Consider the following 21,691-nt stretch of genomic DNA (forward strand, 5'->3'; position numbering starts at 1 on the left):
CAGGAATTAAGCTTGGGGATGCTGATACGTCTCCGTCGTATCTATAATTTTTGATTGTCCCATGCCAATATTATTCAACTTTCATATACTTTTGGCAACTTTTTATACTATTTTTGGGACTAACATATTGATCCAGTGCCCAGTGCCAGTTCCTGTTTGTTGCATGTTTTATGTTTCGCAGAAACCCCATATCAAACGGAGTCCAAACGGGACGGAGAATTATTTTTGGAATATTTATGATTTTTGGGAAGTAAAATCAATGCGAGACGGTGCCCGAGGGGGCCAGGAGATAGGGGGCGCGCCCCAGGGAGGCAGGCACGCCCTGGACTCTCCTGGGGCCCCCGTAAGGCGGTTGACGCTCTTCTTTTGCCGCAAGAAAGCTAATTTTATGAGAAAAATCTGGGCGAAAGATTCACCCCAATCGGAGTTACGGATCTCCGGATATAAAAGAAACGGTGAAGGGGCAGAATCTGGGAACGCAGAAACAGAGAGATAGATCCAATCTCGGAGGGGCTCTCGCCCCTCCCACGCCATGGGAGCCAAGGACCAGAGGGGAAACCCTTCTCCCATCTAGGGAGAAGGTCAAGGAAGAAGAAGAAGAAGAAGGGGGGCTCTCTCCCCCTCGCTTCCGGTGGCGCCGGAACGCCGCCGGGGGCCATCATCATCACCGCGATCTTCACCAACACCTCCGCCATCTTCACCAACATCTCCATCACCTTCCCCCATCTATATTCAGCGGTCCACTCTCCCGCAACCCGCTGTACCCTCTACTTGAACATGGTGCTTTATGCTTCATATTATTTTCCAATGATGTGTTGCCATCCTATGATGTCTGAGTAGATTTTCGCTGTCCTACCGGTGATTGATGAATTGCTATGATTGGTTTAATTTGCTTGTGGTTATGTTGCTGTCCTATTGTGCCCTCCGTGTCGCACAAGCGTGAGGGATTCCCGCTATAGGGTGTTGCAATACGTTTATGATTCGCTTATAGTGGGTTGCTTGAGTGACAGAAGCATAAACCCGAGTAAGGGGATTGTTGCGTATGGGATAAAAGGGGACTTGATACTTTAATGCTATGGTTGGGTTTTACCTTAATGAATCTTTACTAGTTGCGGACGCTTGCTAGAGTTGCAATCATAAGTGCATATGATCCAAGTAGAGAAAGTATGTTAGCTTATGCCTCTCCCACATAAAACTTGCTATCGGTCTAGTAACGTAGTCAATTGCTTAGGGACAATTACGCAACTCCTACCACCACTTTTCCACATTCGCTATATTTACTTTATTGCATCTTTATCTAAACAGCCCCTACTTTTTATTTACGTGTTCTTTATTATCTTGCAAACCTATTCTATCACACCTACAAAGTACCTCTAGTTTCATACTTGTTCTAGGTAAAGCGAACACTAAGCGTGCGTAGAGTCGTATCAGTGGCAGATAGGGCTTGAGAGGATATTTGTTCTACCTTTAGCTCCTCATTGGGTTCGACACTCTTACTTATCGAAAGAGGCTACAACTATCCCGTATACTTGCGGGTCATCATGGGGGAGAGGAAAACGAGAGGCAAATGGCAAATAATGTAAATGCGAGGGAGATGAGTTTGTGATGGGTACTTGGTATGTCTTGACTTGAGCGAATACCTCCCCGGCAACGGCGCCAGAAATCGCACGTTGGCGGGAGGTCAAATTTTGACTTGACTTGGTGGAAGCCTCCCCGGCAACGGCGCCAGAAATCCTTCTTGCTACGTCTTGAGCTTGTGTTGGTTTTCCTTGAAGAGGAAAGGGTGATGCAGCAATAGTAGCGTAAGTATTTCCCTCAGTTTTTGAGAACCAAGGTATCAATCCAGTAGGAGGCTCCTCAAAAGTCACACGCACCTACACAAACAAACAAGAACTCGCAACCAACGCAATAAAGAGGTTGTCAATCCCTTCACGGCCACTTGCGAAAGTGAGATCTGATGGAGATAATATGATAAGATAAATATATTTTTGGTATTTTATAATATAGATTGGAAAAGTAAAGATGCAAATAAAAGTAGATGGCAAACTTATATGATAAAAGATAGACCCAGGGGCCATAAGTTTCACTAGTGGCTTCTCTCAAGATAGCATAAGTATTACGGTGGGTGAACAAATTACTGTCGAGCAATTGATAGAAAAGCGAAAAATTATGAGATTATCTAGGCATGATCATGTATATAGGCATCACGTCCGTGACATGTAGACCGACTCCTACCTACATCTACTACTATTACTCCACACATCGACCGCTATCCAGCATGCATCTAGAGTATTAAGTTCATAAAGAACAGAGTAATGCATTAAGAAAGATGACATGATGTAGAGGGATAAACTCATGCAATATGATATAAAACCCATCTTTTTATCCTCGATGGCAACAATACAATACATGCCTTGCTGCCCCTGCTGTCACTGGGAAAGGACACCGCAAGATTGAACCCAAAGCTAAGCACTTCTCCCATTGCAAGAAAGATCAATCTAGTAGGCCAAACCAAACTGATAATTCGAAGAGACTTGCAAAGATAACTTAATCACACATAAAATAATTCAGAGGAGATTCAAATATTTCTCGTAGATAAACTTGATCATAAACTCACAATTCATCGGATCTCGACAAACACACCGCAAAAAGAGTTACATCGAATAGATCTCCAAGAAGATCGAGGAGAACTTTGTATTGAGATTCAAAGAGAGAGAAGAAGCCATCTAGCTAATAACTATGGACCCGAAGGTCTGTGGTAAACTACTCACAACTCATCGGAAGGGCTATGGTGTTGATGTAGAAGCCCTCCATGGTCAGTTCCCCCTCCGGCGGAGCGCCGGCGAAGGCTCCAAGATGGGATCTCGCGGATACAGAAGGTTACGGCGGTGGAAATAGTTTTTCGTGGGCGCTTCTGATGTTTTCGGGGTACATGGGTATATATAGGAGGAAGAAGTAGGGCGGTGGACGCCCGAGGGGCCCACGAGATAGGGGGCGCGCCCAGTAGGGGGGGCGCCCTCCACCCTCGTGGCCGCCTCGATTGTTTCTTGACTTCCACTCCAAGTCCTCTGGATCACGTTTGTTCCAAAAAGATCGCTCCCGAAGGTTTCATTCCGTTTGGACTCCGTTTGATATTCCTTTTCTTCGAAATACTGAAATAGGCAAAAAAAGAGCAATACGGGCTAGGCCTCCGGTTAGTAGGTTAGTCCCAAAAATGATATAAAAGTGTAAAGTAAAGCCCATAAACATCCAAAACAAGTACTATAATAGCATGGAACAGTAAAAAATTATAGATACGTTGGAGACGTATCACCCCGCCGACCCACTCCGGTGAGCTCCCCCCTGTTTTTTCTTTTTTTCTACTGCTGGTAATTAGGTTAGTTAGTATTGTTAGTTTCTTTTTTTCTACTGCTACTAATTAGGTTAGTTAGTACTGTTAGTTAGGTTAGTTTGATTTTCTAGGTTAGTACTACTAATTAGGTTAGTTAGTATTGTTAGTTAGGTTAGTGTCATTCCTCTCATGTCTTCTTTTGTCAGATTTTGTTTTCTGTAGTAATTTAAGTTCTATTTTGTTGACTTGTTTGTTTGAGTTTGTGTTTCTGTTTGTCTGGTGATGAAAAACCTATTAATCATACCATCTTTAGCGACTGATTGGTCGTTGTGCGCCCATGATGTCATTCTGCAATTCAGAGGACAAATTGAACATCTTAGCGTAATTTTTCTGAGTACTTCTGAACTTATGCTGTGAAAATCTGCAATTCTGATGTCGACATTGGCTATGCCGTAATTTTGGAGACTGAAGTTTATGGCGAAATGTTAATCGGGCTAGAATTTTTCAAATGGGCTATCTTTTTGGTGGATCTTGAGTTTCTTACTGCTACTTGTTTGATCATAAGCATAATCCTATTTGCCTAGAAAGCATTGCCTGACGGCTCAACCATTTGTTATGAAACTCTTTAAATATTTTTATTTGAACTCAGGAATCTGTGTAACGTTTCTGGTTGATTTTCTTTCCTAATTGGAGATTGTTGTCTATGGATCCCGGTGATGACTTGTGATGTTAAAAAGTAGTGGCCTGATTCATACATTGATGAGATCTATATTATCACTCTGAGTGATCTGTCCGACAACATATCCAACTTTTTTTATGTTTGTGTTTTTTGGTGATATTTCCGTTATCTGGACACAAATGTTCATAAATTGTTTATTTTCTTTGATCTTTGTTGTTAATTTTTTGTTTAAAATATTTCTCTATGAAGAGAGTACAAGCAGATCTTTGCTGTTATCTGGACACTTTTGCTTTAATATTTAGACTAGGTTAGTTAGGTTAGTTTCTAGGTTAGTTAGGTTAATTAGTTTGTAGGTTAGTTAGGTTAGTTTGTAGGTTAGTTAGGTTAATTCTGTTAACTAGTTCTAGTTTTAGTTTTACTAATTACTACTCCTAGAAAACAACCATGTAAATGATTAGGATTAGGATGCATATGCATCCCTTTTCTTTTGTTTCTTGAAAATCAGAAAATAAAAAGAAAAGGCAGGTTTAGTCATCATTTGTCAACTAGTTGGCTAATGGTTTCTAGAATTATTTAACCATGGGCATGGATAGGTAGCAACTAGGAAAGGTAGAATTTTGCATAAAGGGTTTTTGATGGAGTGTTTATTTGACCAATGAGCTTCCCTAAATTTTCTCAAATATTTTAGAAACACTAAAATAATTTTAACCTATTAAAGACCATTTCTGGCCTTAAGAAAAAGCGTTTAATTAGTTAGTTAGTTATTTTTTAGGTTAATTACTTAGTTAGTTAGTTAATTTTTTTAGGTGTTGTTTTCACCCACCGGAGTGCTCCATTTCAGGTGGACCCGTCTGACCTAGACCCGTGTCGGACTCCGGTCCACGAGCCTCGGGTCGACGAGCCTCTTGTCGCCGAGCCTCGGGTCGACGAGCCTCTGGTCGCCGAGCCTCGGGTCCCAGTGTCTTCCTCCCAGGAGACTCGGGTCCCAGAGTCTTCCTCCTAGGAGACTCGGGTCCCAGAGTCTTCGTCCCACATGACTCCGGAGACTAGCGGCCATGCTGATGGTGTCGAGGAGACCTTATCTGAGGATAGCTACAGCGAGGGCGAGCTGGTTGAGGAGGGTAAGAAGGTCTACCAGCGTGGTGGTACTAAGCTACCGTCCGTGCCGGCAACCCGCGACTAGAGGTGGTTGATTCAGCCTAATGGGGAGAAGTAAGAGCATTTACTCTTTTCTAACCTTTTGCCTTCATGTTTGTTCAAATTAATATCTAATGTGTTGGCCTTGTCATACTGCAGGGGTTGGAAACACGCAGATGGTATCCGCAGGCCCAACCAGGTCCTTGGTACTCTTTGTCGGCACCACTTCCCGGGGTGGGTCACGTTGCCCGGTGAGGGTGAGCTTCCACAGCTAGCACTGGCCTGGGAGTTGTACGAGGCTGCCCCGGCCCTGCCGGGGGAGATGGTCGACGGTGTCGTGTGCGAGACGGTGGCCGACATTGTCAAACGGCGGTTTTGGGTAATTTCTCCTTTACAGAATTAAAAATCAATAGTACCTAGTGATTGTACTAATGATCAGTGTTGTCTTGTTTGATTGCAGACCTTCTACAGGTGTATTGAGGAACACGAGGCGGACGCGGCTATGGTTCTCGAAGCCGAATGCAAGCGCCTACTTCAGAACACACGGCATGAGGCTCGGGTGCAGGCTGCCCTAGACTACTACGCCTCGACTAACATCAGGAGGCAGAAGAAGAAGTGCCGCGTCAAGAATCTGAGTAAGGACAAGTACATGAAGGTAATTACCTATTCTTAAGGCCTTGTACTAGTTTCCTTGATTTGATTCGTAGGCGTAGCGCTGAAATTTCTCTTTGTCTAACTTAGGTGCCCCCGAGATGGTGTGCGGATAAGATGGACTGTTGGGAGAGGTTGGTGGATGAGTGGTGCTCTCCCCAATGGCTAGCCGTCCACAACAAGGCCAGGGACAAGCGTGCCCATATGCAAGGTGTGCCGCACTATCAAGGGAGCTCCAACCTGTTTGAGTACGGGGATCACTGGGTATGTGGTTCGAGCCCTTAACTTTTCATGCAATTTCATTCTTCATGCTAGCTTCAGCCCTTTAATTACTAATTTACCATGTTCCTCTCTTTCAGGCGCGACACAACAAGAAGGAGGTGTCGCCACTGCACGACCTCTATGCCCTGGCCCATAGTGCCCCGTTCAAGAAGGCCAAGGCATTCTCGGAGAATGACCTCGATCATCCAGAGAGCTTCACCAACATCTTCTCCCACGACAAGTTTGTGAGGTACAAAGACTGGGGGAAGAAGATGAAATGTGAGGACTTCAACCCGAGCCAGAGTCCTTTTGATCCTGAGCTCGTGATGCTATCTGGTGATGAGAGGAGACATGGCTCGGTAGCCATTGGGGATGGACTGATTTGTTGTCCTAGAAGTCTCCCGGAGATCAAGAAGCGCCAGATGAGGTCTCTTCCCGAGATGAGGCCTCGACCACGGCCAATGGAGCTCGCTATCGAGGCTAGGGCCCAGGAGCTTGTGGCGGAGGCAACCAGGCAGGCGGTGGAGAGGGTGAGGGAGATGGAGGAGAGGACGGCTAATCTGTTGGAGGCGGAGAGGAACCGGAACGACGCGGGTCACCGGGCCCTATACGAGATCCTCATGGTAAGTTTCTAGCCAAATCATGCACGTAATGTTCGTTTCATTACTAACTAATATGACTGACTCGTGCAAACAAAATGTGCAGTCCGTGTGCGAGAAAACTGGCCAGACCCCTCCGCCGATGCCCTAGATTGCTATAGCTGACACGGTGAGTTTCATTTGAATGGTCATTAGTTACTAGTATTCACATTTCAGTTGCATCATGCTAACTAAACATTGCAAATGATCTTTCGTGCAGCACGCCTCCCAAAAAGGATGGACGATCCTTCTCCGTCTCGCGGTGGGCGCAACCCCGGCCGGTCCTTCACCTCCCGGATTATGGTAAGTTTTCCCAAGTGTTTTGCTTAACAAATTCTTTGTTTGCTAGAAAATGGCATAACAACCTAGGATAGCTCAATAATGATCTATGGCTAGCTTAGCTAGTTCATTTATGACATAATTAGCTCACTTAGGTAAAAAAATGGCATAACAACCTAGGATAGCTCAATAATGATCTATAATTAGCTTAGGTACTCATTTATGACATAATTAGCGCACTTAGGTAAAAATGGCATAATAACCTTGGTTTAGCTCCAAAGTGACATGTACTTAGCTTATTTTCCTCAAAAATGACATAATAACCTTACTTAGCTCCGAACTGACATACTTTACCTAGGATAGCTATAAAATGACATATACTTAGCCTTTTTCCTCCTAAATCACTTAATATGCTTAGTTAGCTGAAAAATGTCATTATTATCTAGGATAGCTAAATAATGATCTAAACTTAGCTTACCTAGTTCATTAATGACATAATTAGCTTACTTAGGTAAAAAAATGGCATAATAACCATGGTTTAGCTCCAAACTATCATATAATTAGTTTATTTTCATCCAAAATGACAAAATAACCTTACCTAGCTCCAAAATGACCGATTTTAACTAGGATAGCTCTAAAATGACCTACACTTACCATTTTGTTCTACAAAATGAATACATATGCTTAGTTAGCTCAAAAATGGCATAACTACCTAGGTTAGCTCCAAAATGACCTACTAACCTAGCTTAGCTCTAAAATGACCTACACACTTAGCATTTTACCTACCTTAGCTAAAAAATGGCATTTTTACCTACCTTAGTTAGAAGAAGAAGAAGAAGGAAGAAGAAGAATAATAAATCTTCTTATTATTCTTCTTCTTCTTCTTCTTCTTTTTCTTCTAGCTAGTCTTCTTCTTCTTCTAACTTTCATCTTTCCTAATTTCCGGATTTTCTTGAGATGAGGAAGCTAGCATTGATGGAAACTTGTTGCAAACTTTTACTTGTGCTTGTGCTTTCTTTTTATTTATGGAAACTTGTTGCAAACTTGTTGGATATGTATGTATGGAAATGTTGTTGGAAACTTGTATATGTTCATGTTGTTGGAAACTTGTATATGTTGTTGGAAACTTATTGTTGGTATGATTGTTGAAATTATTTTGAAATGTGTGTGTATATATATGTGTGTGTGTGTGTGTGTGTGAAATTCTGTCAAATTGAATGAATTTAGGAAAAACAGGGGCTATATAGCCACTTTGCCGTCTGCTAGCTGACAGCAAAGGTCTTTGCCGTCCGCTAGCAGACGGCAAAGCTGCCACGTGGCAGCTACCTGTGCAACCTGGGGTGTAGTGGGCTGGCCTATTTGGCAGATTTGTCATCAGCTAGCAGACGACAAAGGCCTTTGCATCTTTGCCGTCAGCTGGCTGACGGCAACGATGCAAAGGCCTTTGCCGTTTGCCAGCTGACAGCAAAGCACGCCGTTAACCACTTAACGGACCTGAACTGCCACGTGTGTCGTCCAGGCTCTTTGCCGTCTATCAGAAGACGGCAAAGCCCTTTGCATCTTTGTCGTCAGCCAGCAGACGGCAAAGAGGCCTTTGTCATAGCCTATTCAGTCGGACCTGTTGCCGTCTGCTGGCTGACGGCAACGGTCTTTGTCGTCTGCTGGCTGACGGCAAAGTGCTTGATTCCTATAGTGTAAAGTAAAAGATAGGCCCTTCGCAGAGGGAAGCAAAGGTTGCCATGCGCTTATTAGTTTGTATGCTCAACCCCTTAGTGCAAAAGAACTTCATGTTATATTGCCCCTTGTGATAGCAACCTTTATTATGTAGTCTGTCGCCTTTATTCTTCGCCATCACAAGTTCGTACAACGCTCAATTTTCTCTTATACAAAATGATCTAACACTTTTAGAAGCATTTTTTATTGCCTTAGTGCACCGATGACAACTTACTTCAAGGATCTTGCTCAATCCATAGGTAGGTATGGTGGACTCTCAAAACAAGATTTGGGTTTAAGGGTTTTTTGATGCACAAGTAGTATCTCTACTTGGTGCGGAATTTTTGGCTAGCGAAGATAGGGGGCAAGCACCACATGTTGAAGGATCTATGACAATATAGCTTCTATGTGAATATGAACAAACATAAATCATTACGTTGTCTTCCTTGTCCAACGTCAACAATTTTGGCATATAATATTTCGATGGGGTTCACAATCATAAAAGATTTCCAAGATAGTGTATTTGCATGTGAAAGTTCTCTTCCTTATAGTAATCATTCATGAATTGCTTGTATGACCAATATTGTGATTGTCAAGCTTCAAAAGATTTCACTTTCTAAACCCAATGTGAACTACCACTAGGCATGATATGAGCATACAATTTCAACTTCATGATATTCAATTCATTCAACAATCTACTCATAGGATATAAGTGAAGCATAAGAGTAAATGACAAGATACTCCAAAAAGATATAAGTGAAGATCAAGCGAGTAGTTATGTAAATGGGTAGCTTATTGTGCAAAAAGTTTCAACATTTTATCACATTCTGACTTTTCTAGGGAATTTTGCAACAGCGGTAACCTTTCTGTTTTCAAACAGCAACAAGTATACTTGCAAAATAAGCATGGCAAAGGCTATCATTGCCACTTTTATTGAAATAAAAGATGCAAAACATTATTCTAAATAACAGCAAGCAAATCCTAACAAAATAAATTGACGCTCCAAGCAAAACACATATCATGTGATGAATGAAAACATAGCTCCAAGTGAGGTTACCGATAATGTTCGAGACGAAAGAGGGGATGCCTTCTGGGGCATCCCCAAGCTTATTTGCTTGTATCTTCCTTCGATATTAACTTGAGGTGCCTTGGGAATCCCCAAGCTTAGGGTTTTGTCACTCCTTATTCTATATCGAAATCTCACCCAAAACTTGAAAACTTCAATCACACAAAACTTAACGGAACTTTGTGAGATAGGTTAGTATGATAAAGAGCAAACTATTTCATGAGGCACAATGGTGATAGGAGCAATATTACTTGGGAGATTTACCTTTTTACCTCTACTTTTTCTTCTTTTCTTTTTCTTCTTCGCCACCTCACGTGTGGGTTTAATCAATTTTTTCGAGCTTCTTGTTGAAGAGATTGATTGGATAGGAAGCTCCTCCTCGTTACCTGATTCATCATAATAAACACTAGGAGGGTATTGGGAAATATTTTCCCTTTCATTAGTACTCTCTTCATACTCTATTTGTTTTCTTGTCTTTAGATAGTTGGCAATATAAGGATTCTCAATGCAATTTACCGCACAAAACATATAAATTTCCTCTAGATCAAAATCAAGAAATCTCTTAGGGTTATATGGAATATTCTTAGTTATACGTTTCATTTCTTCATAACCCAGAAGCAAACTAAGTTCATTATGATGTACAAGGGAAATCAAGTCATCACAATTTTTGGACAGGACTCGATCATGGAACAAATTGCATTGGAGATTTAAATGACCGCATTCATTGCAAAGTTCGCAAGGATGGCGAAAAAAATTAAATGTTTCAGCACAACCATCTAGCTTCTCTTGCAACCATTTTGTTTCTAAATACTTATGCCTCTTGCAAAATCTATCTTCCCTTTTTTATGTGCTTTTGCACTACCGATTCACTCCGCAAAAATTGACATTCTTATAGGAGACATCATTATCATGGCTAGTGCAATCATCATTAGCATTTTGGATATTCAAAGAATTCATACTAACAACATTGTGATCATGCTCATCATTCAAATAATTTGTGCCAAACATTTTATTGACTTCTTCTTCTAACAATTGAGCACAATTTTCCGAACCATCAGTTTCAAGAAAGACATTATAAAGATGATCAATAATATGATGCAACATTAATTCTATTTTTTGTAGTTTCCTTTTATAAACCAAACTAGTGATAAAACAAGAAACTAAAAGATTCAATTGCAATATATAAAGATATACCTTCAAGCACTCACCTCCCTGGCAACGGCGCCAGAAAAGAGTTTCATTGACGGGATGTGAGTGCCGCTTACCTAGCCTCCGCGGCAACTGTGACGTCCGGATAATTAAGCTACAGTAACACTCTACTAATGATGCCACGTCACCACGATTACTGTCGTTTATCTCGCATTGATTCAAACCCGATTCAATTCAAATTTAAAATAAAGTCAAATTATTAATTCTTAAAGGGGTAAATTAAAAATGTTCATTGGGTTACAAGTATTCGCTAACTAATTGTCATGATTAAACCAACATTATTTGGCTCACCAGTTAATCCCTAGTAATTTATGAAGTGGTCCGACATCATCTTAATGAACCATTTAAGTTTTAAACATGATTTTAAACTTTTCAAAATAACTCCAAACCTTTTGTGGCAGTGTCCAAAATTGCAATACAAATTATGAACCAAGTTTCAATATTTTACAAGATCAATTTGGTGGATTAACTTAACACAAAACAGTAGATAGAAAGAAAAACAGTAAACAAAAATAAAAGAAAGTAGAAAACCTAAACTACTGGGCGCTTAGGCCCATGTGGCTGGGGAGGCCTAGCCCAGCCGTCCTCCTCCCACCTCCTGTTCACAGGAGGGCGTGGAGGCCATCCATGGCGCCCCGGCCAGGTGCCGGCCATCCACGCCTCCCCCTCGACTACAAGACCCCCTTCGCCCCTCTCCCTCGACCCCGGTCAAACCCTAGCCACTACCCCCTCCCCCCCTCGCTCTCCTCCCCGATCTGGAGAGGCACCCGACGCGGTCGTCATCGTCGCCGCGTCGATCCCGCGGCCACCGACCGCCTCTCGTCTCACCGGTGTGTCCAGGAGCTCCGTCGCGTCGCGCTCGTCCTCGTCAACCACTACGTGCGCACCTGGAGGCCCCAAGACGATGCCACGATCAACTTCTTCACCGTCACAGCCGCCGCACCTCGCCGTCGATCCTGCTGCTCTGGCCCTCCTCGAACCCCCTCGCGCTTGCTTGCGGATCCCCCGGTGAGCACCAGCCCATTCCCCATTGTTTTCCCCTTGTTGCGTCGCGCCTAGCTACCCGTACCACCATGGACGAAGCTCGCCTCCGCTATTCGTGCCGCCGCAGCAGCCACTGCACGCTAAGTTCGCGCATGTGCCGCGCGTCGAACTCCCCGAGCTCCTAGCTAGCCAACGCCACCTCCAGCGCATCTTGCCGTGCCCGGTACGCTCGGACTCGAGCTCGCCCGAGGCCGTCGCCCGACCGTGCCCGAGCTCCTGTCGAGCTCGCGGTCGCCGCGCCCCTGCTCGCGCCCTCTACGCCCCCTGGACACGCTCACCACGCGCGCGGCCGCAACTCCCGCAAGCGCCCCGCGCCGCGCCCACCTTCCCCTGGCCTCGCCCCGGCCAGCCGCTCGCCCGCCGTGCCTGGGAGCTGCTGCCTGCTGCATCTGCTCGCTGCCTGCTGCTACTAGTGCAGCGCTGCTACAGTAACATTCAGTTACTGTAGCAGTAGCTAGCTTTGTACTGCTGCTGCTTACTGACTAGCCCTTTTTGCATCAACAAAACAGATAGCAAATCACTTCGAAAATAAATAAAAATGATGGGAATAGTTTGTACACTTGACCAACTCCATTCCATCTCACTGGAACAAGTCCATTACGTGGATGGATTAATTGCTACAAAAATTACAAAAGTGCATCTTCTGTTAACAGAAAAAAAACTGAAGAACAGATTACTAACTAGGCTAGTTTGGAGCTGTATTTGGACTAGCTAAGTGCACTGTTCATGCCATCAGATGGCATGGATTGGTAGTACTCTTGGCGTAGAGTAAATTATATATAGGAATCATCCCCGTTAGAGCTATGAATAACGCATTATAGCCCTCACAAATTGGCTAGTCAATAAACAGATTCTAAGACTTAGTAGAATTTCAGAAATTCTAGAAAACTATTATAACTTCGGAAAGTCGTAGAAAAATAACCGTAGCTCGGTTGAAAATACTTTATACATGAAAGTTGCTCAGAACAACGAGACGAGTACGGATACACTGTCCATTCGTCCACCACACGCCCCTAGTATAGCAAACACGCAACTTTCCCCCTCTGGTCCATCTGTCCGAAAACGTGAAACACCAGGGATATTTTCCCAGATGCCCCCCCCCTTGCCGGTATCACCTCCTACCGCGTTAGGTCACCCCTAGCACCGCTCATTGTCATGTCTTGCATCGTCCTGCTTATGTTTACACTGTATTTATTGTTTCTTCCCCCTCTTCTCTCTGGTAGACTACGAGACCGACGCCGCTGCTACCCAGTACAACTACGGAGTTGACGACCCCTCCTTCTTGCCAGAGCAACCAGGCGGGCCCCCCCCCTTGATCACCAGATATCGCCTATTCTTCTCTCTACTGCTTGCATTAGAGTAGTGTAGCATGTTACTGTTCGGTTACTCCTATTCTGCTGCATAGCCTGTCATTGTTGCTACAGTTGTTACCCTTACCTGTTATCCTAAAGCTTAGTATAGGATGCTAGCGTTCCATCAGTGGCCCTACACTCTTGTCCGTCTGCCATGCTATACTACTGGGCCGTGATCACTTCGGGAGGTGATACTGTTACATTACTTATGATACTGTTCGGAGATGGGGGCTGAAGGGGCAGGTGGCTCCATCCCGGTAGAGGTGGGCCTGGGTTCCCGACGGCCCCCGACTGTTACTTTGTGGCGGAGCGACAGGGTAGGTTGAGACCACCTAGGAGAGAGGTGGGCCTGGCCCTGGTCGGCGTCCGCGGTTACTTCAGAATAACACGCTTAACGAGATCTTGGTATTTGATCTGAGTTGGGTCGTTGACCTTATACGCACTAACCGCCACGTGGGACAAGATATGGGCAACCGGCGTCGTGGTATCAGCCGAAGCTCTTTTTGACGTCAGCAACTGAGCGGCGCGCGCCGGATTGGAACGTAAGCCTGCTCTTGTATTAAGGGGGCTAGTTCTGCTTCCGGCCGCCCACGCAACGTGCAGGTGTGCAATGGGCGATGGGCCCAGACCCCTGCGCGCATAGGATTTAGACCGGCGTGCTGACCTCTCTGTTGTGCCTAGGTAGGGCTGCAACGTGTTGATCTTTCGAGACCGGGCATGACCCAGGAAAGTGTGTCCGGCCAAAGGGGATCTAGCGTGTCGGGTAATGTGGTGCACCCCTGCAGGGAAGTTTATCTATTCGAATAGCCGTGATCTTCGGTAATAGGACGACTTGGAGTTGTACCTTGACCTTATGACAACTAGAACCGGATACTTAATAAAACTGTGACGCCCCCGATTTGACCGTACACTAATCATGCACGCAAATGTGTACGATCACGATCAGGGACTCACGGGAAGATATCACAACACAACTCTACAACATAAATAAGTCATACAAGCATTATAATACAAGCCAGGGGCCTCGAGGGCTCGAATACAAGTGCTCGATCATAGACGAGTCAGCGGAAGCAACAATATTTGAGTACAGACATAAGTTAAACAAGTTTGCCTTAAGAAGGCTAGCACAAAAGTAGCAACGATCGAAAAGGCAAGGCCTCCTGCCTGGGACCTCCTAACTACTCCTGGTCGTCGTCAGCGGCCTGCACGTAGTAGTAGGCACCTCCAGTGTCGTAGGTGTCGTCGTCGACGGTGGCGTCTGGCTCCTGAACTCCAACATCTGATTGCGACAATCCGGTATAGAAAGGGGAAAAGAGGGAGAAAAGCAACCGTTAGTACTCATCCAAAGTACTCGCAAGCAAGGAGCTACACTACATATGCATGGGTATATGTGTAAAGGGGCATATCAGTGGACTGAACTGCAGAATGCCAGGATAAGAGGGGGAAAGCTAGTCCTGTCGAAGACTACGCTTCTGGACATCTCCATCTTGCAGCATATAGAAGAGAGTAGATTGAAGTCCTCCAAGTAGCATCGCATAGCATAATCCTACCCGGCGATCCCCTCCTCGTCGCCCTGTTAGAGAGCGATCACCGGGTTGTATCTGGCACTTGGAAGGGTGTATTTTATTCAGTATCCAGTTCTAGTTGTCATAAGCTCAAGGTACAACTCCGGGTCGTCCTTTTTCCGAGGGACACGGCTATTCGAATAGATAAACTTCCCTGCAGGGGTGCACCACATAACCCAACACGCTCGATCCCATTTGGCCGGACACACTTTTCTGGGTCATGCCCGGCCTCGTAAGATCAACACGTCGCAGCCCCACCTAGGCTCAACAGAGAGGCCAGCACGCCGGTCTAAACCTATGCGCGCAGGGGTCTGGGCCCATCGCCCTATGCACACCTGCACGTTGCGTACGCGGCCGGAAGCAGACCTAGCCTAGTGGCGTTCCAGTCCAATCCGGCGCGCGCCACTTAGTCGCTGACGTCAAAAGAGCTTCGGCTGATACCACGACGTCGGGATACCCATAACTACTCCCACGTAGATGGTTAGTGCGTATAGACCAAATGGCCAGACTCAGATCAAATACCAAGATCTCGTTAAGCGTGTTAAGTATCCGCGAACGCCGACCAGGGCCAGGCCCACCTCTCACCTAGGCGGTCTCAACCTGCCCTGTCGCTCCGCCACAAAGATCCACTTGCGGGTACTCCTACGAGCCGACCCGACTTTAATCATCACATGTGTCATGTATATAGTATATAAGTATATGCCCGTGTTCACCGCCCAGGTGATCACGGCCCGATAGTATAGCACAGCAGACGGACAAGAATGTAGGGCCACTGATGGAAATCTAGCATCCTAGACTAAGCATGTAGGATTGCAGGTAAAGGTAACAACAGTAGTAGCAAGGATAGGCTATGCATCAGAATAGGATATCGAAAGTAGTAACATGCTACACTACTCTAATGCAAGTAGTAGAGAGTAGAGTAGGCGATATCTGGTGATCAAGGGGGGGGCTTGCCTGATTGCTCTGGCAAGTAGGAGGGGTCGTCGACTCCGTAGTCGAACTGGGCAGCAGCAGTGTCGGTCTCGTAGTCTACCGGAGAGAAGAGGGGGAAGAAAACAGTAAATACAATGCAAACATAAGCATGACGATGCGTGACATGACAATGAGCGGTGCTAGGGGTGTCCTAACGCGGCAGGTGGTGGTACCGGTGAAGGGGGGGAAACATCCGGGAGGTATTCCCGATGTTTCGCGTCTTCGGACAGACGGACCGGAGGGGGAAAGTTGCTAGTTCGATAGGTTAGGGAGGTGTGGTGGATGAATGGACTGTGTATTCGGATTCGTCTCGTCGTTCTGAGCAACTTTCATATAGAAAACATTTTCATCCGAGTTACGGTTTAAAAGATATGAATTTTCAAAGTTTATTTGAATTTCTGGAATTATTTAATTTAACAGAAAAAGGGATATGACGTCAGCATGACGTAGGAGTGACGTCAGCGGTCGACAGTCCGGGTTGACTGGTCAAACTGACAAGGGGGACCCACCTGTCATAGACAGTGGGTTAACAGAGGATTAAACTAATTAGTTTTTGGTTAATTAACTACTGGGCCCACCTGTCAGTGAGAGATTAATTAAACTAATTATTTTTATTTATAAAACATTTTCTTTTTCTTTTCTTTTTTTAAATTTTTGCGGCGGGGCCCGCATGTCAGTGACTGGGCCTGCCCAGTCAGCAGTTGACTGGGTCAACCCAGTCAACTGGGGCCCGTTGGGGGCCACTGGCAGGGTCACTGGGGGTGGGCCAGGCCAGCCACGTCGGCGGCCGGCGCCGGAGTAACGCCGGCGACCGAACGCACGGCGGCGCGGCTCGGGAGGAGTACGGGTTCCGCGTACAGGGGGTCTCCGGGGGCGTGGCTGGGCGCGTTCGACGCGGCTCGACGTCGCGCGTCCAACGGCGGTGGTCGGAGGGGCTGGAACGGCCGGAGACAAGCGCTACGAACTCGCCGGCGGCGAGGAGCTACGGGTGCCCGACGGAAACATATCTACGGCGAGCTATCGGGAAAGCGGAGGGGCTGGGGGGCATCTACAAACGGCGAGGAGTGCAACGGGCTTGACCCCGTGACCATTTGGTCACCGGAGACCCGCCGGCGGCGAGCTCCGCGGCGCGGCGTTCGGGCGCGCGTGGGGGAGCAGCTACGGAGCGCGGGCGAGCTAGCGGAGAGGGGGAGGAGGTAGAGGAGCTCACAGTGGAGCCGTAGGGGGTGGCAGCGAGCTCGGGGAGGGCGCGGGGTAGCCGGAGTCGGCGATGATCGACGGCGGACGTGCGGGGAAGACGAGCTCGGGGAGGTCGATGCAGTGACGCTCGGCTCGTTCCCGATGGCGCAGTCGGCGTAGTCGACGACGGGGAGTCGCTCGGGCACGTCGTCGGGGCGATCTGGGCACGGTGGCCGCGGGAACTACGGTGAACGGCGGCGAGCGCTCTCGGGCAGAGGGGAACGGAGGGGAGAGGGAGGGGGATCTGGCGGGGGAGAAGGCGCAGAGGCCGAGGGAGAGCGGGGGCGAGTGGGAGAGAGGCCCGAGGAGGCGGGGGAGCTGGCGCCCTTATCCTCCCCGTCGCCGGCGAGGGGGTGCGGCGGGGACGGCCACTGTTCCGCCCCCGGTCGGGGGAACAGGGAAGGGGCGAGGGGGAGAGTGGGCTGGGCCGGGGCGCGGGGCGCGGGTGGCGGCCCAGCTTGGGCCGGGGTTCGGGGGTGCGGGGGTGCGGTGCAGATGGGCCACGGGTCCAGTGGGGGGGGGCCTGCTCCCTTTTTTTTCTTTTGACTGTTTCTGTTTTCCTTTTATTTGTTCTATTTCCTTTTCTGTTTTATTTCATTTAAAGTATTTAGGCATTTTATAAAAAGGTGTTTTCTCCACCACAATTACCAGTGTATTATTTAGCACACACTGAACATTTTTGTTGGAATTTTTGAAAACTTTTATTTTCCACTTTAATTATATTTGAATTTGAACTAGGAGTTTGAAAAGGGTGTGATTCAAATGTGATCAACCCCTGTTTAGCAACATGACTAGCTTAATCACAGGGGGTTACTGTAGCATGATTCTCAGGGTGTTACAAAAAAACACCCTTCCAAGTGCCAGATACAACCCGGTGATCGCTCTCTCACAGGTCGACGAGGAGAGGATCGTCGGGTAGGATTATGCTATGCGATGCTACTGGGTGAACTTACCATCTACTCTCTTCTACATGCTGCAAGACGGAGGTGGCCAGAAGCGTAGTCTTCGACAGGATTAGCTATCCCCCTCTTATTCTGGCATTCTGCAGTTCAGTCCACTGATATGGCCCTTTACACATATACCCATGCATATGTAGTGTAGCTCCTTGCTTGCGAGTACTTTGGATGAGTACTCGCGGTTGCTTTTCTCCCTCTTTTCCCCCTTTCCCTTCTACCTGGTTGTCGCAACCAGATGCTGGAGCCCAGGAGCCAGACGCCACCGTCGACGACGACTCCCACTACACCAGAGGTGCCTACTACTACGTTCAGGCCGCTGACGACGACCAGGAGTAGTTTAGGAGGATCCCAGGCAGGAGGCATGCGCCTCTTTCGATCTGTATCCCAGTTTGTGCTAGCCATCTTATGGCAACTTGTTTAACTTATGTCTGTACTCACATATTGTTGCTTCCGCTGACTCGTCTATGATCGAGCACTTGTATTCGAGCCCTCGAGGCCCCTGGCTTGTATTATGATGCTTGTATGACTTATTTTATTTTAGAGTTGTGTTGTGATATCTTCCCGTGAGTCCCTGATCTTGATCGTACACGTTTGCATGTATGATTAGTGTATGATTGAATCGGGGGCATCACAGCAACGGCGCTAGAAAAGAGCTTGATGTCTACTACGCAACTTTATTCTTGTAGACACGTGTTGGGCCTCCAAGCGCAGAGTTTTGTAGGACAGTAGCAATTTTCCCTCAAGTGGATGACCTAAGGTTTATCAATCCGTGGAGGCGTAGGATGAAGATAGTCTCTCTCAAGCAACCCTGCAATCAAATACAAGAAATCTCTTGTGTCCCCGACACACCCAATACAATGGCAAATTGTACAGGTGCACTAGTTCGACGAAGAGATGGTGATAAAAGTGTAGTATGGATAGTAGATATGAGTTTTTGTAGTGCGAACAATGAAAAACAGCAAGGTAGTAAATGGTAAAACGGAGCACAAACGGTATTGCAATGATGGAAAATGAGGCCTAGGGTGCATACTTTCACTAGTGCAATCTCTCAACAATGCTAACATAGTTGGATCATATGATTATCCCTCAAAGTGCAATAAAGAATCACTCCCGAGTTCCTATTAGTGGAGAACAAAAGATAGAAATTGTTTGTAGGGTACGAAACCACCTCAAAGCTATTCTTTCCGATCAATCTATCCTAGAGTTCATACTAAAATAACACAAAGCTATTCTTTCCGATCAATCTAACCAAGAGTTCGTACTAAAATAACACCATATGATACACATCAACCAACTCTAATGTCACCTAGATACTCCAATGTCACCATAAGTATCCATGAGTTAATTCTACGATATGCATCAAACAACTTCATGATCATAATATTCAATCCACACAAAGAACTACAAGGGGACCCCAAAGTTTCTATCAGAGAAAGGATAATAAAAACATGCATCAACCTCTATGCATAGGTTACCCAAATATCACCTCGGGAATCCGCAAGTTGAGTGCCATAACATATATCAAGTGAATCAAAATAATACCCCATTGTCACCACGGGTATTCATATGCAAGACATATATCATGTGTTCTCAGATCTGAACATTCAATCCGACAAGACAAAACTTCAAAGGGTAAAGATTCAATTCATCACAACAAGAGTAGAGAGGGGAGAAACATCATATGATCCATCTATGTTAACAAAGCCCATGATACATCAAGATCGTGACATCTCAAGATCACGAGAGAGAGAGAGAGATCAAACTCATAGCTACTGGTACAAACCCTCAGCCTCGAGGGTGGACTACTCCCTCCTCATCGTGGTGGCCGCCGGGATGATGAAGATGGCCGCCGGTAATGATCTCCCCCTTCGGCAGGGTGCCGGAACGGGCTCCCGATTGGTTTTCGGTCGCTACAGAGGCGTGCGGTGGCGGAACTTCCGATCTAGGGTCTCCGTGAGGGTTTTTGGAATATTTGAGAATTTATAGGGCGAAGAGGGGGTGCGGGAGGCCACCGAGGTGGGCACAACCCACCGGGGCACGCCTGGGGGGCCCAGGCACGCCCTGGTGGGCTGTGCCCCCCCTCGGGGCACCCCCCCCCCCCAGGTGCTGCTCTGGCCCATTGGTAGTCTTCTGGTCCATAAAAAATCCACAAAAAGTTTCGCGGTGTTTGGAGAACTTTCATTTCTGCACAAAAAACAACACCACGGTAGTTCTGCTGAAAACAGCGTCAATCCGGGTTAGTTTCCATGCAAATCATACCAAAACCATATAAAATTATTTTAAACATGGCATGAATACTTCATAAATTATAGATACGTTGGAGACGAATCAGTGCCCACCAGTGGCAGAGGCAACGCGGAAAGGTGTCCATGTCCCGGTGGTGTTTGTAGCATCGTCGGAGGGCGTGTGGAGGTTTGCCTCCGGCGGATCTCGCGCGATTTGGTTGGCGTTTGTCTTCGGTGGATCCACGTGGATCTTGTCTTCGTTCATCTGTCTTCGTGTGTCTACAGGTTGGGTCCTTCTAATCCACGCTTCTCTTCATCGACAGCGGATGTTGTTCTGCTGCGCGGGTCCTACTGGGCCTTAGCATGACGACTTCCCGACTGTCTACTACAACAAGGTTTTTCCGACTCCGGTGAGGGAGGGGGAAGACGGTGGCACGCCTTCGACTCGCTCCGGTGCCAGTAGTCGTCGCTAGGTGGTCTGTGGACCTAGATGTATTTTTTACTTCTAGTGTTCTTCGTACTACCTTGACAGGTGATGAATAGATCGGAAGTTATTCTCGCAAAAAAAACATTTTGTTAGAATGTAAATTTTAAAAAATGATTATTATTCTCTTTTTTTAAATGCATGGATTTTAGTTAAGATAATAAAAATAAAAATAAAACGCACACAAAAGCAGTCACGAAAAATAAAAAAGGGAAAACATGCAAAAAAAACAGGATTAAGAAATAAGCAAAAAACAGGAAAGAAAAGGATTGAAAGGAAAAAAAGGAAATACAAAATATAAGAAGGAAGCAAAAAGTCTAAAATTGGGAAAAAAGGAAGGAAACGGAAACAAAAAAAAGTACTCCCTCCATTCACAAATATAAGATGTTCTATATTTTTTTCTGATTTGGTTGTATATGAAAGCATTTTAGTGTGTTTCTTCACTCATTTTCATCTGTTTCTAGTCTATATTAAAATATTCAAAACATCTTACAGTTGTGAACGGTGAAGTAACAAACAAGCGGACTACAAAACCATGTACTCATGTACTCTCTCTGTCCGGAAATACTTATCATTGAAATGGATGTATCTAGATGTATTTTAGTTCTAGATACATCCATTTTCATTCATTTTGATGACAAGTATTTCCGGACGGATGGAGTAGATAACTAACAAAAGAAAAAGAAAGGCAGAAACCAACTTATGCTAGTGCAGTGCAGTGCAGGATAGAAACGGAAGCGTGCATGGGTCTACGCGTGGGATTATGCTAGTGCAGGAGAGAAACGGAAGTGTGCATGACCCGAATTCCCAAAAAAATTTGGTTCTGTTAGGTTATTTTTGTTTTTTTCTATTTTCTTTCTTAACATTTTTGAATTATGCGGATATTTTTA

General features: G+C 45.9%; 1 non-coding gene across 1 annotated transcript; it reads left to right on the top strand.

Annotated features, from left to right (window-relative positions):
- Positions 1–3,604: 3,604 nt before the first annotated feature.
- Positions 3,605–3,696, top strand: LOC123100841 (small nucleolar RNA SNORD96 family). The gene has a single exon (XR_006448475.1). It is a non-coding gene; the product is annotated as a small nucleolar RNA SNORD96 family (small nucleolar RNA).
- The last annotated feature ends 17,995 nt before the right edge of the window (positions 3,697–21,691 follow it).

This window comes from Triticum aestivum, chromosome 4D (genome assembly GCF_018294505.1).
Source record: "Triticum aestivum cultivar Chinese Spring chromosome 4D, IWGSC CS RefSeq v2.1, whole genome shotgun sequence".
NCBI lineage: Eukaryota > Viridiplantae > Streptophyta > Magnoliopsida > Poales > Poaceae > Triticum > Triticum aestivum.